General features: G+C 42.8%; 1 long non-coding RNA gene across 2 annotated transcripts in view; it reads right to left on the bottom strand.

Moving 5' to 3' along the window:
* LOC123850842 (uncharacterized) overlaps nt 1–24,633 on the bottom strand; it is a 59,336-nt gene that overhangs the window by 20,160 nt on the left and 14,543 nt on the right. For both annotated transcript variants that reach the window (XR_010405440.1, XR_006792418.2), the window contains one exon: nt 22,552–22,618. This is a non-coding gene — a long non-coding RNA (uncharacterized LOC123850842). The remainder of the gene's footprint in view (nt 1–22,551; nt 22,619–24,633) is intronic.

The raw sequence follows: 24,633 nt of genomic DNA, 5'->3' as shown, positions 1-24,633 counted from the left end.
TGGTAGGAAGGGATTTTTAAAACAAGAATGCACAAAATACAAAGGAAAATACTGATTAACTTGAAGCTTAAAAATATAAACTTTTATTCAGAAAAAGATACTGTAATGGGAGTGAAAAGACAAGCCTTGAATAGAAGATATAACTTGCAAGGGTTAATATTCAGGTTATAGAACTCCCACAAATTAATTTTTTAAATGAAAAAAAAAAAAGTTGAACAAAGGACATGAATACAAATTTCATGATAGAAGAAACACACACACAAAACCCATAAAATTCTGAAAAGACCCTCAAGCTCTTTATTAATCAGGTAAAAGTCAATTAAAACCACAATGAGACACCATTCCAAATTCAGCAGACTGACAAAATTTAAAAGTTGGTCAAAAAGCTGGAACAATTTGAACAACAAAATCAAATTACATAGCATTGGATTCTAACCCCGAGTATAAAGTAAATATCCATGAGTCCATACTGATATAAATAAATGACTAAATGAGTTAATAAATGGGAAGAAGAGACAAATCTCCTACAGAGAAGAATAGAAGAACATTATGTAGATATTCCACTCAAGAGATATTGCATAACTCCCCGTTTCTTGTGTGTGGGCTGCACATAATGACTTCCTCCAAAGTGTACAGTATGGAAAAGGGAACAAAAAGAGTAAGTTTATAGGAGACAAATCTGGCCACACTACTTCAGGTCAAGGTCAACAAGTCATGTTGGCCGTATGTGGGTACCCTTGATATGAACTGAGGTAAGTGGCACTTGACCTCTGTGATCTTCCCCCCAAACCTGTAACTCCAATATGGCTGTGAGAAAAACATCAGACAAATTCCAATTGAGGAGCATCCTACAAATTCCCTGACCAGCGCTGTTGGCAACTACCAAGCACAGCAAATTGTTGCCTGTGGCCAAATCCAGCCTACCATCTGTTTTTGTAAATCAAGTGTTATTGGAACACAGGCACACCCATTCTTTGCATATTGTCTACTGCTACTTTCCTCTACAACGGCAAAGTAGTCGTGACAGAGGCTCTGTGTCTTGCAAAGCCAAAAATATTTGCTTTCTGGCTCTCACAGAAAAATTTTGCTGGCACCTTCCATCTTCAAAGCCAGCCAGGGCAGGTCAGATCCCTCCTGTGCTTCTAATTTCTCTAACTCCTCCTTATGCTACATCTCTCTGACTCCAGCCAGGGAAAATTTCTGCTTTTAAGAGCTCATGTGATTAGATCAGGCCTATCTGGGGAATCCAGAATAATCTCCCTCTTTTAAGGCAGGGAAACCTTAATTATATCTGCAAAATCCCTTTTGCTATGTAAGGTAACAGTGATTTGACTATAAAGATCTTTGGAGGGTCATTCTGCTGACCCCAAAATTTACTGGGGAAGTCTTCACCCAGGACCCAGCATGACAAATGCACTGCCCAAGGCTCACCACCCCCGTTTGCAGGCCTCTGACACACATGGCTAAGCCATCCTGGTTCTTTCTTCAAATCTCAAGTAGCCTTGCCATCCTTCAATTTAGGCAAAAGGACCAATTAGTTGGCTTTGGCCTATGAAGTGAAACCCATTTTATTATCCTGGCAGAGGGCCCACCACAGAGCTAGATTTTGAGAAATACCATCTTTTAGCTATGGGACCTTATGCAAATCATTAACATTTCTAGGCCTTCATTTCTTTCTCTCAAAAATGGACATAATGCCATTTGCATTAACCTTCTTCACAGGGCTGTGTGAGAATCATGTGAAGGGGGGAGCAAAAAAGACCATTTACAGAGGCCTACCATATGCCAAGGATTGTACCAGATTTTTGGCATGCACGATTTCATTTCATCCTTACCCCAACCTCGTAGTGTGGATGCCACCCTACCTATATAACAGGCGAAGAGGATGAAGTCCAAAGAGGCTAAGTGACTCATTCAAAGTAACACAGCTAGTAAATGGCAGAGCGGGGATCCAACCTCTCATCTGACTCAAAGCAAGACCCCTCTCCTGGAAGGATCGATTCCCTGTGATACATCACACATGCAAGAGATTGCAAGGGTAAAAAACCTAGACCTGCACCCCCTCGCCAGGTGGTAAGTGGGGAGCAGAGCTGCTGTATTTACCCCCCACCCTTGCCATGTTCTCAAGTATTTCTACACGGGGTTCTTCAAAGCCAGTGGTAGCACTTCAGTCTCTATGTTCTTATACTCTCCAAGGACAACAAAAGACTAATTCAGTCCAATAAATGTTCTGGCCTCAGTTTACAATTTATGTCCAAATGTCTAGTTCTCCAACATCAAACTCCTCTCAGTTCAGAAACCACATCTGGCTAGATTTTTGGTGGCCCCACCATCCCTACACCAGCCACCCAGACCCCTTGTCTCCCTCTAGCAATTCTTACTCACCGCCTCCCCCCAGGGGGTGAGACCTGGGCCAGCCAACTCTCCAGCTCAATCCTGCAGACCATTTCTTCACAGGGAATCGACCCATGATGGTGACTGCGGCCATAATCATGGCATCATTTACTATGGGCTGACTCTTTCTCATTATGGTCTTTAGTCTCATTTAATCCCATAACAACCTACGGCACAGGTGCTCATGTTAAAGGTGGAGCAACTGAAGAACAAGGCAGCTGGGTAACTTGTCCCGGGTCACACAGTACATAAATGGCCAGGCCAGAATTTAAATCATTGCCCAAGATCAGAAGTTCTCAGTTCAGGCTACTGGAAAATTTGCTTTTGAAGCAATGCTTATCCTGCAAACCCCAATGTCTTTTCTTTGTCGGAAAGACTCAAATGAAGCCAAGGGTCTTCTTGGTGACCATGGGGCATGGGGGATGAACCCTGGAAGATTAGGGATTCGGTAGAATCCAGCAAAATCAGGAAAGGACAAGATTTGTTTCATCTCTTGGCCCTACTTTTCCTTTTAAGTCCCCTCTTTGGTGACCATGGAGCTCTCTGGTCAGGGTCACTGGGGTCCTGTCAAACCTGGCTACAAATCCCTATTCTGCCAGTTGGGAATTTCCAGCAAATCTCTTAATTCTTCTCTAGTCTAGTTACTTCATCTGCAAGATGGAGATAGCACACATACTTTGCAGCAATGTTCTCAAAGTGTGGTCCTCAACCACAGCATCAGCATCATCTGGGACCTTGTTCTAGATGCAGATTCTCGAGCGTGTCCCACACCTACTGAATCAGGACCTTTGGAGGTGGAGCTCAACTCTCTATATTTACAAGTCCTCCAGATGATTCTGATGCACACAAAGATTGACAACCACGGCATTAGAGGGTTATTTTGAGTTTTCAATGAGATTAAGTCTATAAAGAGCTAAACCTGGCACACAGTTCCAGAAACTGGAAGATCAGGATACTTCAGATTCCTTTAAAAACAGGAGGAACTATGCATTGATGAGTCATCAACACTTTAGTGTGAACTAGTTTAAAATATTTTGTTGGAAGCATTTGTACAAAGCAGTGAGATTTAGTAAACTGTTTTTTTTTTTTTTTCTCATTAAAAACAAAAACAGATGGCAGAACTGGGGCTCAAAGAGGTGAACATTTTTCCCAAGGTCACCTGGAGAGAAATCCAGAAATAAAATCCAGACTGACTCTGCACTTGGTTCATTTTCCATCCCCCACACTCCTGTTTAGCATTAACTACCAGCATCCTAATGGGAAGGGAATTACTCAAGAGCTCATCAAGGCCCCCGCACCAGCTCAGGTCAGGCATAGGGACTGAGGAGCTGGCTGGCTGTGGGCTGAAAATCTGATTCTCGGAGGCCGAAAGTCTCCTGCCTGAGGAACTGACTAACTGTTCTTGCATCTGCCCTACTTGCTGATGAAGGGAAGAAAGTGTGACCTTCATCTGCGAGAAGGCATTCATCTCTCATTCCTGCTAAAAATAAAAGAATCATTGTAACCAAAACTCACGCAAAGGCTGATTTAAACAGATCTAAATAGGTCACGCACTATAATTCTTTTACCGTACTAGCCAGCTACTGTTCTAAAGGTGACAAAACATACTTGCAGGTAAAGGAAGCCTGATCCATTTTTAGTCTGAGCTGACGAAGTGTGCTGGTGTGGTGTCACTGTGTGGGAAGGACCCTGTGGCCACAGTTTCTGGACAGTGATGCTGGAAGTTGAGAGTCCATAGTCAATGCAGGGTTGAGATATTTTTCCTCCGTATCAGGGACCAGGCAACATGCTAGATGGATGGGGTTGGGGTCTCACGGGAAAGGTGGAGTTGCTCACTGAGACAGTTGCCATGTCTGACAAGAGCTGAGGGAAAGGCCAGAAAGGCTAGAACATTCTCCAGCCCTAACTGTAAAGACACGGAGGCATCAGGGAGGTCTGTGTCTGCTGGCTTCCTGGAGTCTAAGAGTAAGGCCAGCCACTCTGAGCAAGAGCTAGAAACTGGCCCGAGCAGTTGGGGGGATGAGAGAGGACAAGCAAGTGCAGGGCTGCATCTGCCAGGCAGCCATGGTCGGGTTAAAAACCCCATATTAAGGGATTCCTATTGCTTTATTCACCTTGCCATTTGTGTGTGCCTCCCTAAAGACTTCCCTTGGGTTCAGTGCAATCTTTTGAGAGTTCTAGCTCACCTCAAATATGCTGGCAGGAGACAGGAGGAACTCTCATGTCTACACAGGAACCTCAGTATTCTAGAAGCCACCTGAAGGGGCCACAAGAGTCAGAGAAGCCTACAGAAAAGGAGAAGGCTCAGGAAGAAAGGACCTTAACTTTGGAGTTCTGAGTGGTATTTGATTTAGGCAGCAGGCTTCTACAACAGCTAAATCTCTAAGTCTGGTGAGTAGGCTGAATCCTGGTATAGTCTTCATTTTTTAAAAGCATAATTTAATTTCTACATATAGCCCAGACATTCCCTTAGATACTGTCCCAAGTGTCAGATCAGAGAAGACCCACTCCCTGCATCTGGTACCCCTAGGAAGCACACATGTTGAGGGAAGGTATCCTGCCCTGGGCAGACAGGAAATTTTGCACATCCCAACAGGATCCTTCTACCTAGAAGTTGCCCTGCCCCTTCCTAGCCACGGGATCTCCTGGGGATGAGGGGGAGAGGTTCCTCCTCATTTGTCAAGTAACCTGTGTAGCTCATGGGTAGAGGAAAGTCATCAAGACCTCCCTGAAATTGTCAGCCTGTGGACTTTGATCAGTTTTTTTTTCATAGTTCAGAGAGGTCTTCATGATCTGGCATCTCAGGTAGAAGGAGGCTCAACCGAGGCAGGAGGAGTTTTGCCATTGCTGAGTCGGGGTTTTTAGCAGCTAGTGGAAGCTGCGGCTCTGTGGTTGTCCCCAATGTGAAACTGAGGCCCGGAATGGGGTGTGATTTTCCAGGCCGGAGCAGGTGAGCAGGACATCCACCATCTTCTCTCTCAAGGAAGGACAAAGGAAAGAAGTCAGGACAAGAGGGGGCAGGACAGAATAAAGGCAAATGCGGCGAGCACGCACCTGTCACTGGCCCTCGCCCCTCGCACCAGCACCTCTGATGAGCTACACTGGCCAAGCCTCATTGGCCAGACCGGGGAGGTCCTACCCAGGCAGAACGCCTTCGCCCCCTCTCCCTTGGGTAGGATCTAGCTGCTGCCTCTCTGTCTTCCTGTCTTGCTCGCAGCTTCTGCCTTGGGCAACCCCGTAGCCTCCCAACCTTCACATGTGGCCTTCCCAGCAGCTCATATTTCTGCCTCAGCCAGGTCTGCCCAGTGCTGCCCCCTGCCTTCACCAGCAGGAACTCTTGCCAAAGATCAAGCCCAGAGACTTTCTCCAGCCACGGATTCCTGAGCAGTAAATTCAAAGGTGCATTGTTTCCAAGTCCATTTATGTTCTAATATAGTGGAGAGTGCTCTGAGTCGTGGACATTATACAAGTCATATACATTCTCTAAGCTTCAACTTCCCCACTGGGAAATGGGAGAATTAATAATAAATGCTCTACCTACAGAGCTATGGCGAGGATCAGTGAAAGATATGCATGACATTGCCTACCTGTGTCTGGCACAGGCTAAGAGCATCTTTGGTTGGTAAAAGAATAGTTTCTCCCTTGTCTAGTGGGGGAGATTACCCTGATTCTGTGAACAATGTACTTTTCACAACTCTGACAAGTATTACCTTCAAAAGCTTAGCCTCCGGATTATAATTTAGGTTCTGGCATTTTCACTTTGAGACATAACATTAAATGCTCTAGCTCCAAGAGGACCTTTTGAGGAATGCCTGGATAGGTCACTGCCTAGGGACACACAGCAGTAGGTGTGTGGGCCAGAATTTGCATCCACACTCATCTCGTGCTTTCCACCACATCTATATTCTCAAAGTGTGGGCTGAGGACCATCTGTACCAGAGTCACCTGGGAAGCTGGTAAACAATGCAGATTCCAAAAATAATTGAAAGCAGAGTCTCAAAGAGATTTATACACCCATGTTCATAGCAGCATTATTCATTATCTCCAAAACAGCAGAAGTAACCCAAGAGTCCATCACCAGGCGAATGGATAAGCAAATTGCGGTATATACATACAATGGAATATTATTCGGCATTAAAAAGGAGGGAAATCCTGACACATGCTAAGGCATGGATGAGCCTTCAAAACATTATATGGGGTAAAATAAGCCAATCACAAAAGAAGAAATACTTAGGATCCACTTACATGAGGTACCTAGAGTAGCCAAATACATAAAGACAGGAAGTAGGATGGTGGTTGCCAGAGTCCAGGGGGGAGGGGAGATGGGGGAGTGAGTGTGTAATGGGTACTAAGTTTTAGTTATGCAAGGTGACAAGAGCTCTGGAGATGGATGGTAGTGGTGTTTGCACAACAGTGTGAGTATACTTAATGCCACTGAACTGCACACTTAAAAATAGTTACGTTGCCAAATTTTAGGGTATGTGTATTTTACTACAATTTAAAATAACAGTGAATTTTTAAAAAAAGAAGAAGAAATAAATAAAATAACAGTAATTTTAAAAAGGAAACAAATGCAGATTCTCCAACCCACTCTGGATTCTCGAAATCAGAGTTCCTGGCGGCGGACTCAGGACCTGTGTTAGGAAGTTCTGCAGGTGAAGCTAATGCACACCTAGACGTGAAGGCTGTCGCTCTTCCATTTGGCTGACACACAGCATCTGAACACCAGGACATGCATACCAATGCACAGGCGGGGCCACTCACAAGAAACTTACCAAAGTGAATAGACGAGACCATTGTTTTCATGCTAACCAGAATCACGTGATCCACTTTTCTTCTGTTTGAACCAGGCAAGTGCCAGATGCCTTCCAGCCCCAACACTCAGCAGTTCCCCGATACCTCTAGCATTTTCTGGGTACATATGCTAGCTCACTTCTCATTCTGGAACAGGATCACTACCTGGGGGTACTGAAGTCCTGCCTGCCCCTCTGTACTAATTAAAACCCCTTTGCCAAACAGGCACTAAGAAAGAGAGAAGCATGTGACTTCTGGGAAGGGGGTGCCTGCAGTAATCTCCAAGGCGCCACCCACACAACGTGTCTCTGCTTCTCTTCAGAGAAGTCCAGCCACCCAAGCTGCCACCTTCTCTGATACCCCAGAACTCTGGCTGCAGGATGGAGAGTGGATTGGGGTGAGGAGGAGGGGGTGTGTAGGTAAAGGTAGATGTGAGGTGACCTGCAAAGACACTGTCCCAGGTGAGACTGTGGTGTCTTAGTGAGAGTGTGGCTGGGGGAAAGAAAGAAAAATGGATCTGAGATCTCTTTAGAAGACAAAACGTCAGAGTTCTGTCTAGATTGGATATTGGATCCAGGAGAGCACAGCTGTGTTGGGAATGGCCTGCTTTTTGAGAGGATATAAATGTGTCCTGTGGACTAAATGTGGGCCACGTGGGAAAGAAAGAACTGGAGAGGAGCCATCTTCACTGAAGGGGTGAAGGGACTTTAGCAGCAAGGAGCTAGAAGTGAACGCTGACATTCTTAGAGGCTAGGAAGTCACATATGACTTCCCTCCTTGGCTCCACTGGCAACTAGCCCCCATCCTTAGGTGCTTTCCAAAAATTACCTCATTAACATGACAAAAGACACCCTTATAGCTCTCATCACTTAGGAAAATCCAAGGGTTTGAGGAGCTCTGTACCAGGAACTTGGTCCAAGACCACATAGATGCTTCTTCTTATAAATCACAGTATCACAACTGGGAAGTGAAAACATGGAAAGAGTGAGCATATAGAACTCTTTTGAGTAGTATGACTGGTTAACACAGTTATAGAGGTTAAAGTTTTGCAGGTAAAAGAGGGCTCATTTTTAATGCTTGAAGGTATGTAATGAGAATAATCCAAGAGAGGAGAATCATCGAAGGAATTAAGTCTCTAAGGAGGTGACAGAACCTAGGACTTTGGGAGTGAGGCTTTAAGTAGGAGCAGGACCACCTTCTAGAAAGGAAAGCAGAGATACATACATATGAATCCAAGCCAGAAAAAAAAAAAAACACAGTCCAAGTCAGTGTGTGGATTTAGTGCTAGTCACTGCCCCATGACAGCTGTCTTCTTAATGGCATAGATGTCTACAGTCATTTAGCAAAAGAAGGTGCAGGTTAATGGTGAATGGAAGAAGATTGGCATAGGATGAGGGGTACGTGAAAGGTGAGGACACAGCGTGGGAGGGCAGAGCAATGAGTGGAGGTAATTCTTTAGAGAAGGTGTCTATGGATAGAAAGAGATTGTGTGATAATGAGCTGGCAAAGTGGGCTCATGGAAATGGTTGGTTGGTTCGGGTTTTTTTTTTAAAGGTTTTATTTATTTATTTGAGAGAGAGTGAGAGAGCACAAGGGGGGAGAAAAGCAGAGGGAGATAGAGAGGCAGACTCCCTGCTCAGATGTGGGGCTCGATCCCAGGACCCCAGGATCATGACCTGAGCCAAAGGCAGACGCTTACAGACTGAGTCACCCAGATGCCCCTGGTCGATTGTTTTTAAGGACTATTGTTTTGTGTTAAGATGGGAAAAGCTTGAGCGTGTTGCAATATTGATGGGAAGGTCAATTCGAGAAAGAAAGGTCGAGAATATACTGGAGAGAAAAGAGAATGATCCAAGGGCAAGTTGCCAGTAAGGGCTGCAGAGGCAGTGGAGGCCCTGGTCTTGCAGAGGAGGAGGGAGACTTCTATTACAACAGAGATGCAGGAGGAGGATGGGACAAGCGCAGATGCATTTTCAGATTGGAGGAAAAGGAGTTGTAGGATTTCCCTCTACAGCTGCTCCAATTTCCCTTTTGAAGTAAAAGGAAACATGCTGAGAGTGAGAAGAAAGAAAAATAGGGTTTGAGAAAGCTACACTTTATGTTCATATTGGCTAACAGAGCATCAAAGGAGTATCTATAAAACAAAGAGAACAAGGAAGGGGGGAGGGAGCTCAGGAGGGAGGGGGAGGGATAGAAACCTTGTGGATTTCCTCTGATGTATTTTATGTCCCGATGGACCATGAATGGTGTTCACGTGGGGGACTCTATAATGAAACTGAAGAACAGTTCATGCCATCACAAAAAAGCATTTTGTCAGAATATCACATTTTAGTAATGGAAGGGGCCTTGGAGATTTCCTAGTCCAATATCCTGGAAAACTCATGTCCAGATTGGGGAAGTCTCACAGATGGGTGATGGCCGAACCAGAATTAATAATACCATGTTGCCCACACCCAGACTACGGACGCCCGCCCTGTGGCCAGACCCCACAAGGCAGAGACTCATCTCCCGCCCAGACGCCGCCATCAGCCCTTGCAGAAGGGCTTCCCCTGGGTTCAGGCAGGAATTCATTGAGCCATCTCTGCTTCTGTCTGCAAAAGTCTGCCTCACTGTTGGGTTCAAGAAGTTCCCACAGTGATTAGCAGAACTAGGAAACCCATGGGACTGGGATTCTAGAGCAGCCTCATTTAATGGGTTCAACTCCATGAAGAAGAACAAGTAGCTGCCAACTGGCCTGGATGTTAGGGTTGTGTTCTTTGTATCTCTGCTGCTTTGCTGGGCAATGTCAACCCACCCAAGGTACTGTGTGTGCTTCCAGCACATCTCAGAGGAAGGCTTTTGAAGTTGGACTTCTTGGTATTTGGAATCTGGAGAGAACAGTCCTCAAGTCATGGTGCTTCATCACATCTTTTATTCCCGATCCTAAAGGCCCCAATCGCATTTTGCAGATGGAAGAATTAAACCAGGTGACACCAGCAACACCAAAACACTTCTGTCATTCCCCCGAGGATGTTTGTAATCAAGAGGGCTTTCAAATTAGGGCATACAATAGCTATTATTGTGTCGTGCCGTGATATGAAGGCACGTTGGCACCAAATAAAATTGTGCTCTCCAGCTTTTCAGGATTTGTCATTTCCTTTCTGCCTAACTATAGTAACTGAGGCTCCCATCAATCACCGTGGAAGGTAATGTCTCAACAGTCATAATGTCTAACTGTGAATTCAGCATGTCCCGAAACCAAGGTCCCATCACTGTCTCAGAGAAGCTGTCAGACAAAGGGCAAAGCCCACACCATTGTCACCAGAGTCTAATGGGGATTCCGTCTCTCTGGGAGGATGGAACATTTTGCTTCCTTCTATGTGATGATAATAACAGCCACAATTATTGTTCTTGGAAATGGAAGGCCTAGGATATGGAACCAAAAAAAAAAGAAAAAGGACAATGGAAAACTAATATATCATTAACATGCCTTTGGGGAAGTTCCTTTGGCAACTACAAATGCATTATCCAGGACCAACTTGAAGATAAGAATCAATTTAATTAATTTTAAATGGCTTTGTGCATTGAAAAAGCCAAGGACTAAAGAAAATGGGAAGCTGGTTCAGATGTTTTCTGGGGAGAGAACTGTTACAGAGAGAAGATAGAGCTCTGGGAATGCTCAACCCTCTACCCCTGTCTGTGGGTGTAGGGCTGGTTTTCAGTTCCACAGTCCTTCAACAATGAAGTGTAAGTATCACAAGTATGAAAAGCAGAGCTGGTTTTAAAAGACCGGAGTTCAAACCTTGACTCTGCAATTCATTCATTGGGCAACACCAGCAGGTTATCTAACATTTCTAAAGGCTCACTCTACAACTGATGGAAGATTTCCATCGTGGCCATTAAGGTATGGTATCAGACTCTCCAAACATTTCCCTGCAATTCCCTTCATTTATCATAGATATGCTTGTGGTGCACCTGGCTTATTCCATTATCTGCTCAATCGTCTGATCCCATAGTACCTATCTGATCTGCATGGTGCCCACAAGCACGTGGTGGCCGATTGGTGGGTCTGTCACAAAGCTACCTGTGTGTCCAAGCTCCACACCTAGCCATGGGACTCCAAGGAAGTGTAAGGCTCCACCTATGGTCTCTGAGAGTTTTCCATCATATCCAAGAGATGAAATGTACAAACCCACAGAAAGTGAAATGCCACACAGGGCCATATGTGCTTCATGTCCTGTGACTGGCACACTTATTATCCTTGGAAGAGAGCAGAGGAAGAGGCAAAGGAAGAAACTTCCTAGAGAGGAGGGCTAGACCTGAAAAATGATAGAACTCAGGTTATTCCCTGCTGACTTAGACAGAAGGACAAAATAAAGTAATAGACACATGTATTTAACACCTCCAGCTCAGAGCCCAGCAGATGGAGGAGCCCAGTCTTCCCAAATGGGTTCAATCTCTACTGCATTCCTGAAGCCATACAAAGCCTCCTCCATCACCAAAGAGGGACAGTGACACCTGAGCAGCTGTCTGCATCTGTACTTGAGAAAGAGCCCTGGTGTTGGGCCAAGGCACATCCCCGCAAAAACCACAGCCAAAGGACTTGGTTGGTATCCCTCTTGTGCACCAAGGTCTGAGTCCTGTGGGCACACTCAACAGCAAACCTAGGGCTTCCAGGGCCCAGTGGTCAATCCAAGCCAATACCAGAAACGGTTCTTAAGCACTTGTGTCTAGCAAGAAATAGAATGATGAATAAAAAGATAATTAAGAGGTGGTATCTGCTTTTAAGGAGTTCATAGGCCAGCATGAATCAGAAAAGTATACATAGAACCACCCTACAAGACCAAATAAGCTAGTAACAGAAAAAATGTGTGCTTCTGAAGGTCAATGAAGAAACAATTAGAGCATATAGGTGAGATCAGGAGAGGTCTTTTGATGGCAAGAAAATGGCATCTCTATTTCTATTCCCTCATCCATAACCTGGAGATAATATACGTACCTATATCATAACATCATTATAAGAATCAAATAGGTTTCCAATATTAAAAACTAAGGTACATACTATTAATATTAAATATTAATATTAAAAACCTGGCATATACTGACTACTCATTAACTTATTAACGGAGGATGACCTTGGAGGATGGGTAGCATCTTATAGATAAAAATGAGGGGTGGGAGAGTTCAGTCTGTCATCAAAGCAAAGGTAATATCTGTTTTTAATCAACGGTTTATCTCATAACCAGGGAGCAAGGAATCAGAGATTAAAAGGAATCTGCTGGAGACGGGAATGTCAAAGGCATGCCCAGGAAGCAGGAAACATTCTGTTGGGAGTGGAACAGAGCTTCACATTGACCAATGGGAGATGGGGCATAGAAGCAGTTTGGGGAGAGCCTTGAATATTGGTCTGGAGAGTTTGCACAAATTCTTAGGCCCTGCCAATGCTTCCATTACAGAAAATAACCCAGTCATCCATATCTTCTTAATCTGGCAAGCCATGCAGATGGACCCAATTTTGAGTGTGGCATCACCACTTAGCCATTAGAATGAACACAGTCTTTGGAGCATCAAAATTGAAAGTTTGCAGCCGAGCGAGTCAAAGTTATTGATTAGCACTTTCTTCTGTGCCTAGTGTCTCCTGGGCTGGACAAACATTAGCTGCATTTGTCTGAGAAACCTCGCCTCGGTCTCACTCAGCAGGATAAGGAACAGGCAGACTGTACAACCCAAGTGCCAGGAGAATGGCTGGAGAAACACACTTTAGCCATAAATAGAGAGATGCGTAGCACTTGGGACCAAGTGCAAAACTCCTTTTCAGGCAAACCTGCCTTTGCTGGAGGAAAAGAGTAAACACAAGATCAAGCAGCATGGCCAAGCAGTCAAGAGGCAATGAGCCATCAGGTAACAAAAGGATGAGTCCAACATCAGTGCTCTTAGTGGAAGACCCGGGGACAGGAGGTGTCCGGAAAATCAGGAAGGTCTCCAGAAGTCAAAGAGGGCATCACAGAGATGGAATAAAGATAGATAGAGAAAGACCAGGGGGGGGGGGGGGCGGTTAAGAAATCTCAACAAACTATCCCATCCATTTATTTATTAATAAATATTTATTGAGCATCTGTTCTGGGCTAGGCACTGTGCTGGGCAATGAGCATGCTAAAATCCCTGTCTTCATGAAGCTTACATCAAAGTAGGGGGACAGAACAAAAATAAAAAGGAACATAAATATGTAATCCAATGTCACAGGAGAAGGACTATGTAGGAAAATGAATTTAGGTCAAGGGAATGGAGGCATGCTATTATTGATTAAATGGTCAGGGTGGATGGATTAGTCTGCTCGGGCTGCTGTAACAAAGCACCACAGACTGGGAGGCTCAAACAAGAGAAGTTTGTTTTCTCACAGTTCCGGGGACTGGAAGCCCAAGGTCAAGGGGCTTCGGGGTTGGTTTCTTCTCTGATGTCTTTCCTTGGCTTGTAGATGGCTACTTTCTCACTGTGTCCTCACAAGGTCTTTTCTCTGTGCGTGCACATCCCTGGTGTCTTTCTGTCCACAATTTCCTCTTTTTATAAGGGAATCGGTCCAATCAAATTAAGACCCAGTCTAACAGCTTCATTAACTTAATCACCTCTTGAAAGGCCCCATCTCAAGTACAGTCACATTCAGAGGTACAGGGAGTTAGGACTTCAAGATGTGAATTTGTGGCAGGGGAAAAATGCATCCCATAACAGTGGGTCTTTTTGATGAAGGGACCGAGGTGCCATGATGAATTGAGCTATGAAGTTATCTGGGACAAGAGAGAACAGCTAGTACAGAGAAAGTTCAGCATGCTCTAGAAACAGTCAGTGAGGTGGACATGGCTGGGTAAAGTAAGTATGATAGTGGAGAGTGGGAAATGATAGTGGAGAGGTAGCCAGGGACCAGATCACACTGGGTTTATGAAGTCAATTGAATACAGATTTTGAAATTTGGGGAAAGATTTGGAGGGTTTGGGGCAGTTCAGTGACATATTCTGACTTACATTCTAAAATAATTTTTCTAGGTTCGGAGTGGGAAATTAACTGTAAGAAGCATGAGTGGGAAAATGGAGACCAATCAGGAGGCTATTATAATTGGCCAGGAAAAAGAGGCTGGTGGCTTGGACCAGAGATTACAGGGAGGTAGTGTTATTTTTAGTCTATCCAATCTCCAGTCCCTGTGCTAGGGTATAGTCAGGTGTGTGAGAAGATAGAATTGGAGGACAGCTTGCCATCTTTCCCTTCAAGGAGATAAGGACAAACCAGGGGCCAGCTGTAGACTTGTCACAGAGTTAAAATGCAGACAGTTTGCAAAGGACTTGAGATGTGGAATCTTAAAGAAAACCACACTCACTCAATTCCCCAGTGGCCCATCAACGCTATACAGTTAATAGTGAGTCAGACAAGGAGAGTGAACCAGGCTTCCCACTGATTTATGGCAATCCTGGAGATTTAAAAGCATAGCTGAATAAAAATTTCCACAGTCAACTCTCAGTTAGCCACACTTTTGGAGCAGAAAAGTTGTAGAAAATCCAAATACCTCATATTTGCTATTACTGCATTAAATAGTTGTAAAAGGAGATTTCAAAATTGAGCAAGCAAGTCTAGCTAAAGAGTCTCTTCTACAAGAGCGTCAGGAGGCTGCCAGCGAGGAGGAATTTATGTGAGTCCTCATCAGAGAAACTATGAACTTTTTGCTAGCTATAAGCCCTCAGGCCTGGACTTAACTCCCTCCTCACTGAGACACCTAAATTGTTTGCATTCTTCACTTCGAAGAAGGGAGCAACTGGATTTGACAAATTTTAAATCCATGATTTGCATATTTTCTCAACCAGTCCCAGCTAACCAAGTTTCAATCCCTGTTTTACATAGAGGACCTAAGTGAGAACTACACTCATGACCTTTTGCCCTTCTAACTTTGCCCTCTCGTTGTCTTCCTTGGATTCTACCTGAATCTGTATTTCCTGAATTGCAATTCTAATTGCCCAAAGAAATGTCTGTTTGCTTAAACTTTCAGTGAATTCTTCCTTAGTCAATAGGCTTCCCCATCCATTCAACATTATCTATCTCTCTTACACTATTTTGTCTATCACAATATATTAAAATTGTCACTCAAGGCATAGGGAACAGTAAATATCCCTTGCCAGTAAAGAATTCACCCTGAATAATTCTTTTTTTTAAGAGGGGGTGGGGCAGAAGGAGAGGGAGGGAGAGAATGTTAAGCAGGCTCCATGCTCAGCACAGAGCCCAAAACGGGGCTCAATCTCAAGACCCTGAGACAATGACCTGAGCTGAAATCAAGTGTTGGATGCTTAACCGAATGAGCCACCCAGGCATCCCTCATCCTGAATAATTCTGACACAGTTCCAGCATTCATAGCCCTTTAGACACAATAATCAATATAATCTACAGTTGAGTCAAACCATCTCATTTTCAAAGCATTTTAAAAAAATTTTTTCCTATTTATGGCTCAGAACTTCTATAGGGACCCCTAATGCCCTGTCACTTTATTTCTATCAATGGAATTCTTATCTAGAGTAAAATTCTTGGCTTTTCTGGAGGAGCATATACCTCTTTGGTGGGTGCCATGTCTCTGGCCTGGGTGGAGTTAGTATTTAAAAGCAATACCCATCTGTGGTCTTGCTCTCTTTCCTCATCTTGAGACTATGAAACCCTAACTCATGTCATAGTCAGGGTGGACCCATGTGGTCCCATGTGGGAAGGGGGTGGGGAAGTCAACAGGGAGGAAGGATGGTTGCAGACTCAGGCTGGGTTCTTCAATTCAGCTTCTCCAGTGATAAAGGTGGATACTCCCATGTCCACCTAGATGGTTCCTGTCACTTCACTGATTGTCATCCAACACCCTAGACAATGATCTTGAAATTTGGGGTTGCTAGTCAGACAAAGCTAAGAAAGATAACTTAAAATTCAATCAAAAACAATTTTAATATCCAGAAAAAAATTTGACCCTGAAAATTAAGAAGAAAAAATAAAAATAATTAAAATGGTCATGCTTGAAAATCTTTTGAATTAGACTAGAAGATGCTTAAATGTCTTAAGAGCCAAAAATGCAAAATCTCAACTGCATGGAGATGAAGATTTACTTGAATGGCCAGAAAAATTAAGTCAAGCATACTTTTTAAGAAATGAAAGCTGTGTGGGGCGCCTGGGTGGCTCAGTCGTTAAACGTCTGCCTTCGGCTCAGGTCATGATCCCAGGGTCCTGGTATCGAGCCCCACATAGGGCTCCCTACTCGGCGGGAGGCCTGCTTCTCCCTCTCCCACTCCCCCTGCTTGTGCTTCCTCTCTCACTGTGTCTCTCTCTCTGTCAAATAAATAAATAAAATACTAAAAAAAAAAAAAAGAAATGAAAACTGTGTGACCAGCTCCTTTAAATTACAGAGGCTTTGTTACAGATATAAATAGAGCCCAGGACTGGATATTGCTGCTAACAGAAAATCCAGTCAGTTTTAGGGCCAAAATCTTTTGTTGTACAACATTATTGTTGGGAAAGGTATGTCCCAAAGTAGTTTAGGATGATGTGATTGTTTAATTAGTGTGTAAGCATCTTTTAACCAAGACAATTTAGAACTAAGTAAGTAAATATACAAGAAAATGACATTTTTAACATTTATATAAGAAAAATCATTTTGTTTTAATTGCCTTTAATTTTCTTGCAGATGAGGTTTTTAATATCAATTTAAAATGTACCATTGAATAATTAATTTAGACCTTTCTAAAACTGAACATTTTCCAAGTTTATATTTACAACATTAGAATATTTAAGAGAGTTCAAATTCACCATAAACATAAGTTTAATTTATTAGATTTGTAAGCTATTTAAGTACTTTGAATGGTTTTATTTCTAACTCAGACAACTGATGATTTCTAAATGAAACCAGATTATTAAACACATAAATAGAGTTTGAAATGCAAAGGAAATTTAATTAGGTTGTTAAAACTCAAACTGATTATTAAATGTGCTAAATATATAAAACATATAATAATATTTGTAAGTAAACTTAAAAGGTTAAAAAAGAACTCGATTTTTGAATTTGTAACTCTAAAAAAATTAAGTATTAATATTTGAAACCAGAATTGCTTCTAAATAATGTCTTTTGCACATAAAAACCAGGCATAAGGACACAAAACTCACATTAACACATGCCATGAGAGAAGGAAAGTGCTGTGGCCCGTTGACCCTTCCAGCCAATATCAATAGGCATCTGATATGGTGGGTCAGAGTGTAGGATCTGGGGCCAGTGACCCTCTGTAATGTGATTTTATACAAATTCCTTAGTCTAACTCTAATTCTTTATCTGTAAAATGAGGCCAAATAACAATAGCTATCCTACTAGATTGTTCTGAAGAGTGAATGAGACAATTGGTATAAAAAAATATTTTTTTAGGCTGGGGCGCCTGGGTTGCTCAGTCAGTTGAGCATCTGACTCTTGATTTCAGCTCAGGTCATGGTCTCAGGGTCATGAGATCGAACCCCACACGTTGGACTCTATGCTGGGCATGGAGCCTGCTTACGCTTCTCTCTCTCTCTCCTTCTCCCTTTGCCCCTCTGCTCCCCCACTTGTGCTCTCTTTCTGGCTCTCTCTCAAAATAAATAAATAAATAAAATAATAAAAAAAGAACTTGCTAACTATAGAATTATAAAATCAATCTCTCTCTCTCTCTCTCTCTCTCTCTCTCACACACACACACACCAGTAGTTATTGTTGCATGGGGGGCGGGACTTCTTGCAGAAAAAGCTAAGGTTTCAGAGGAAAACTGAGCAATATCACACTGCAGAGTAATGATACAATCAATACTATTTATTTCATTTTATTTCATTTCATTGCTACTCTGTATTATTCTGGATACATAATACTACCTTACAGTTTTCCTGGAGGACAAATAATGCTCTGAATTTCAACCAGGAAAGGGCCAGGTTCCCTGAGTGATTCTTGGGCATATTTTAGTTTGGGAACTACTCCTTCAAATAATTAGGATAGATCATTTAAAAAATAATTTATGGCCCCATAAAAGTATGAACATTATGCATCCAGGATTGAACAGAGGATGCTGAGTTCATAGTGGCTTCCTCCCCATCTATGGTGAAGTGGCAGACATTCTGTAAATGTCCCCTGCAGATACCTCTCAGCATTCAGGGAACCCTAGGTCTGCCTCCTGTCCTTTTTTCCAGACATGCTGACTTTGTTCTCCATCTTCAGTCTCTGTTTCCAGGGTCTACGTGCCTTGTTTCTCTGGCCCTTACATTTGTGATCAGGTAGACCTCCTAAATGGCTCCATTCCCAGGTCATGCCTCTCCTGACCTCCCCACAGTTACTTTCGTCCCTTCCTTGGCTCCATTCTCTGCAGCCTGAGAGAGGCATCGGACCCCTACACCTAGCCCAGATTCCCAGAAGCACACTTGCTCTCATTCCAATTGGAAGGGCATTCACACAGAATGGTCTCTGGGGCAGCCGCTGCGCTCCATCCTCTGGGAGGCATTCTGATCCTCTAGCATGGCCTGAATATGCTTTGAAGGCCCGTTAATCAAAGTCTGGCCCATGGACCAGCAACAGCAGCATCCCTGCGTCTTGTTAGAATGCAGAAACGCAGGCTCCTCTCCAGACCTCTGAAATCAGAGTCGGCATCTTAACAAGATCCCCAGGTGATCCATGTGCACATTAAAGCTTGATAAACGCTGCTTTGAAACACTTTTTCTTGTAATGCTAATAAATCTGAAGAGTCCATACTGAATCTTTAAATATTGGCAAGATCCTCAGATCAAATATTTTAGATATTAACGTGCATTATAATAATGACCTGTTGCTCTTGTTAAAGATGCTGAGTCCTGGAATCCTACCTTGGAGATTCTGCTTCCATAGGTTTGGAATTTGCACTTCTACAAGCTCCACCAGGTTTGTCAATGATCCTCATGGGAAAGACACACTGGACTAGAGAGCAAGAAATGAAGCCGAAGGTCCACATAGGAACCAAGCCTGGAGACTCTAAACTTGTACCATGATGTTCTCTCTAATGAGGAGAGGGCCAGTCCAAGTCCCTGTCTAAGGAACACAGAATTGTCCATCAAGCTCCTGAGTTATTTATACAATTTCAGAATGAAGAGAGAGCATGTGAGTGAGCAGGATGCGGGGGTGGGTAGATGCAAAGAGAGAGGGAGGAGGAGAATCTTAAGCAGGCTCCATGCTCAGTGCAGGGCCTGAGGCAGGGCTCCATCGCAAGACCCTGAGATCATGACCTGAGCCGAAATCAAGAGTCTGTTGCTCAACCACTCAACTGACTAAGCCACCCAGGTGCCCCTAAACCTAGTAATCCCTTAAAGAATATTTTTTTGCAACAGTGTACACGTTTCTATATTTGATACTGTGTATATTTGCCCATAAATGCATTTAAGTGGCTGACGTTCAAGTCCACAAACGCTGAAAAGCTGGTAAGTATGAGGTTTTCTCTTTTTGTTTATCTGACTACTTGTGTATATAGCAGCATATTGGTTTTATTTGTCATGGGAAACTGAATTGTCTTTATAAAAGCACACTGATGGACTGGGGGTTGAATTACTCCTTTGAAATGAATCACAGGACATAAAAAAATGCATGGTTCTGAATCATATCAAAACAATTACTCTGATAAATTTAAGATAAACCAAATATCAAAATTTTGCAAAGATTAAGAATGAATGTCTATTTGCTCTTAAATTGTTTGGGAAGAAAAAGGCAAAGAAGCATGACATGTTTACTTCTGGGGCAGCTAAGTGTGACCATGCTCAGCTCTGCTTATTAATAGACCAAGATACAGTTGAAGAAGTTTAGGTTTTATTATTATGGAAACTGTATTTAGAGACTGCTTTGGTAAAAAATAATCACATTTAACACAAAACATGGACAGTGCTTTTGAGTGGATGATAGGCAAATTACTTTGTTAACAATTTTATTGGGGTATAATTTATGTACCAGAAAATTCACGTATTTTAAGTGCGCAATTTAAAAATCTTTAGAGAAATTACTCAGTTGTGCAACTATCATCAAAACCCAGTTTTAGAACACTTCTATCACTACAGTAAAATCCTTTGTGCTCATTCACAGTTAATCCCTGTTCCCACTCCCAGTCCTGGCTAGTACTAATCTAAGCTAATTTTTTTTTTTTTTTTTTTCAGAGAGGTAGAAAGCAGGAACATGGTGCGGGGGGTGGGGAGGGCAGAGGGAGAGAGAGAATCTTAAACAGGTTCCACATCTAGTGTGGAGACTGATGTGGGGCTCAATCTCATGACCCTGAGATCATGACCTGAACAGAAATCAAGAGTTGGATGCTTAACTGACTGAGCCACCCAGGCACCCCTAAGCTAAATTATTTTTTTAAATACTTTTTTGCGAAAATGATACTGTTTTCTCCTGTGTTCCTTTGGAGAAATCATCACGGGAGGGGGATGTTAGGAAAAATGACAGCAGAGTATTCTATCTACAAAAATAATCAGGATGCTTACCCAGAATACACCCAAGTATACTGAGAATAACAAATATTTGGCAATCTATAAGTTCAGTGGCTATATTTAAACCTAAAACAGAATCCATGGGCTGGGATCCAATTTTGGTAGAATCACAGTGCCTGAAAAGACATTTACTAGTAATTAAAACCCAGATGGAGGGGCGCCTGAGTGGCTCAGTCGTTAAGCGTCTGCCTTCGGCTCTGGTCATGATCCCAGGATCCTGGGATCGAGCCCCGCATCGGGCTCCCTGCTCGGCAGGGAGTCTGCTTCTCCCTCTCCCACTCCCCCTGCTTGTGTTCCCTCTCTCGCTGTGTCTCTCTCTGTCAAATAAATAAATAAAATCTTTAAAAAAAAAATAAAACCCAGATGGAGCATAGGCAGCTGGATAAGTTTACCTGGAAGAGCAACTTTGGCTCTGCTAAGGTTTGAAATCTGTTTTCAAATGGCTCAGAAAAACACTGAGAATTCAAGGTTTTTTGCAACAGGAAAAATAAGTAATGGCTCTATGTCTCCATACAACTGCTTATGCCATTGATTTACTTAAATACTTGCTTTCTTCCACATTCATTTGCTTTGCAAAATTTGAGTGCTTGCTTTGTGGTAGGTGCTGGGATGGAATGACTAACAGACTAGACAGTCTCCTGCCTTCACAGAGCTGACAGTTTAACTCTCTGTGATTTGGGAGCTCATGCAAATCAGTAAAAGAACAGCATCTCCATGTTTTAGCAAAATGGCAGCATGTGCTGTTGGCCAGCCATCAAGTGGGCTTTGGAACCAGAGGCCTACCCTGCCACATACTAGCTTCTCTCACATAATGGTTGAGACTTTGGAGAACTTGACATAGGAAGAATGTATTTTGCATGTAGGACAGATGTCTTTGAGGACCAGAGGGTAGACTGGGGTAGGCAGAATAATGACTTTCCCCAGTATGCTCATGCTCTAACATGTGAATATGTTACCCTATATGGAAAAAAGGGATTTGCAACTGGTTTACAAACCCTGAGGATGGGGAGATTGTCCTAGATTATCTGAGTGAGCCTGAGCTAATAATCACAGAAGTCCTTAAAAGCAGAGTACCTTTCCTGGCTGTAGTTAGAGAGAGACAAGATGGAAGACAAAGGATCAGAGAGATATAATGTAAGGATCAGGCCCATTGTTGCTGGCTGTGAAGATCAAGGAAGGTGCCCATGAGCCATGAAGCCTCTAGCAACCAGAGAAAGCAAGAAAACAGATTCTCACACAGAGCCTCCATGAAGGAAAACAATGCTCTGAGCATCCTGTTTTGTCCTAATGAGACCCCATTTCATTCTTATGAGCTATTAAACAGTAAGAGGACAAATTTGTGTCACAACACTAAATTTGTGATAATTTGTTATGGAAGGCATAAAAAATGAATACATTGTATTAGGCAACTTGTAAAACCTCTCCAAAACCTTCCTTGTAAAATGAGGATAATGGTACTGATAGAATTATGAGGATAATTGGTGTGATAAACTGTAAAGTGCCCACCACTGTGCCGGGTGCCTGAAGACCACTTAGAAATAGGTTCAAAATGGATCCCCTGAAAAGCTCTAAAACAGAGGCAAAGGAAATCCCTCTCACCACACATCATAAGGATTACACTTTGGTCCAGAGCTTGGTTGGTAACAAGATATATATGCGCTTAGGCACCTTGTGTCCTCTCTCTGGGCTGCAGTTTTTCCAAATGAGGGATTTGAATTAAAAGATTGATTCCTAAGGGCACCTTTTGCTCTGACATGAATAAATAATAAAAATGAAAAGCCATCAAATTTTTGCATTCAAGTATGAAGAAGTAAGATATTATTATAACAAAGATTTACTTTGATATTCAGAATTCTGGAAGGCCCTCACCTTACCAAAAGGTTGCCACAGGGTAAGACTTGGCCGGTGCATTTCTTCCTCAGCAGTTACCCCTGGCCTAGAAGAGAAAATATATACATATAATATTTTATAAGCAAAATGGAAGCAAAATAGTTGAAGCTCTCTAATATCCAGCCCCAGCCCCAGTGCATGCATTCCCCTTGCGTTAAGACCCCAGGCAAAGCCCTGTGAAGACCTTCACAAAAAAATCCCCAGAGTTACTTCAGACATTAATCAGGACGCTTAGAGCATAACAAAGAGATAAAAATCCCTTTTCTAATACTATTTGAGACGAGCCTCCAAATGTCAAAATTCTTTTAACTATTTTCTGTTGCAGAGTCCTACATGTAAGTAGAAGGAAGTTCTAAGTGTAACGAGAGAAGGTTTTGGGGGGAAAGCAATGAGTAAGGGAGATGGAGTTTGGGGTTTTGAGTCGCAGGAAAGGTTGTGTCCATGGTGGGTACCTGGAATACTTCTGTTCAGCTTGTCAAAGGATAAATGAGGACTTTTTCCTTGCCAAGTCATAGCGGTCCCAAAACTTAAGCAGTGATCAGGGCTGAGTGGAAATGATACCTGTCCCATAGGAGACAGGGCTATTTTGGTACCTTATGGTCATCACAGGACAGTGAGGGATTTGAATTAGGTTTGAGAAATATCACAGCCTCTGAAGTGGGGGAGGGTCCTTCTGCGGGGGGTAGGTGTCAACAGTCCGGCCTTGGAGGCCCCCTTGGATGTGCCCTGACCCGGTCCTGGGGGCCCCTGCGTGAGGCCTGATCAGCAGCGAGGAGACTGCTGTTTCACTGAGCGCAGGGGACTGGGCTTTTCCTTCAATTGCTTTTCTGACTTCTCTCTCCTCTCAGTCTCCAGGGAGCCCTGGGCTGAGATGTTCTCAGCTGGGCTGCTCTCAGGCTGTCAGAAAATCAAGTTGTTTAGTTTAGGATTTTCCTCTTTCCCCGGGCTGAAATACTCAACTTTTAGCTCGTTGCTTGTTCTCTTGGAAAAACAAAACAAAACAAAACTTGGCTTTTAAACATCATCACAAGAAAGCTGGGAGGACAGGGGTGTTCTTGTCCTTGCGCATAATCCTTGGGAATATGAACTCGTAAAATTACTTAATAAGCAAACTGACAAAGTCGGTTGTATAAATTCTATGTATCCTTTGGCCCAGTGATCCCATTTCCAGAAATATATACTAAAAAAGCAATCATAATAAGTTTATTAAGTTGTATGTAAAGGGTATTCATTGCAACATGGTTTATTCTAGTAAAAGAAATGACAACAACCTAAATGTTCATCATCAGGAGATTGATTAAATATTTTTTAGCACCACCACACAAATGTAATATTAGTCAGATCTTAAAAATTCAAAATATTTGTTTATATACTGTGTGTTGATTAGATTAATATTTATGTAAACACCGATACAAAAAGAGATTTGGAAAGACGCTTAGTTTAGAATTTTAATTCAAAAGGCATGTGAGGCAACAGTAAGTATAATAATAAGCCATTTCCATAAGAAATACTTATATTTCTCTATTAATTAAAATAAGGCTAAAAGGTAGTCTCCGAAATGTTAATAGGATTAACAAAAAGTAATAATTACATTGCAGTTTCAATTAGCAAAAATTATTGTAGTAATAATAGATCAGTTGATCCATCACATCCCTCAGTCCTGGAAGCAGATCCCGGTTACTGGGCTGGAGGGGTCTTGGGGCAGGGGGTGAGGAGACTATAGAAGTAAAGTTGTCCCCCGAACAAAGTTTAAGAAATAAAGGAGTACAGCAGTTCCCAAAGGAGAATATGTCAGATGGTGCTTTAGCAACCTGCCAGGGGATGCAAAGGAAGGAGACAGGCAAGGTTCCTACCAAGTTTGCTCGCCCAAGGGCTAGTGGGTGGTGCTTCACTCAGAAAGGATATGGGATAGGGCAGGGCTTGAAAGCTCTCAGAGGCAAGGAAGACAAGAAATCCTTACACTGCAGGTTGGATTCTTTTTATTCTTATTATATCTTCCAGATGCCTTCCCTTTATTTATTTATTTTTTATATTTTATGCTTATAATTGTGATGGATTCAA

Source organism: Mirounga angustirostris, unplaced genomic scaffold, assembly GCF_029215605.1.
Source record: "Mirounga angustirostris isolate CCGP_5_RB_7025 unplaced genomic scaffold, mMirAng1.0.hap1 SCAF_10, whole genome shotgun sequence".
In the NCBI taxonomy this organism is placed as follows: Eukaryota; Metazoa; Chordata; class Mammalia; order Carnivora; family Phocidae; genus Mirounga; species Mirounga angustirostris.
The sequence above is the reverse complement of the archived record's forward strand: the minus strand, read 5'-3'. Positions and strand labels throughout refer to the sequence as shown.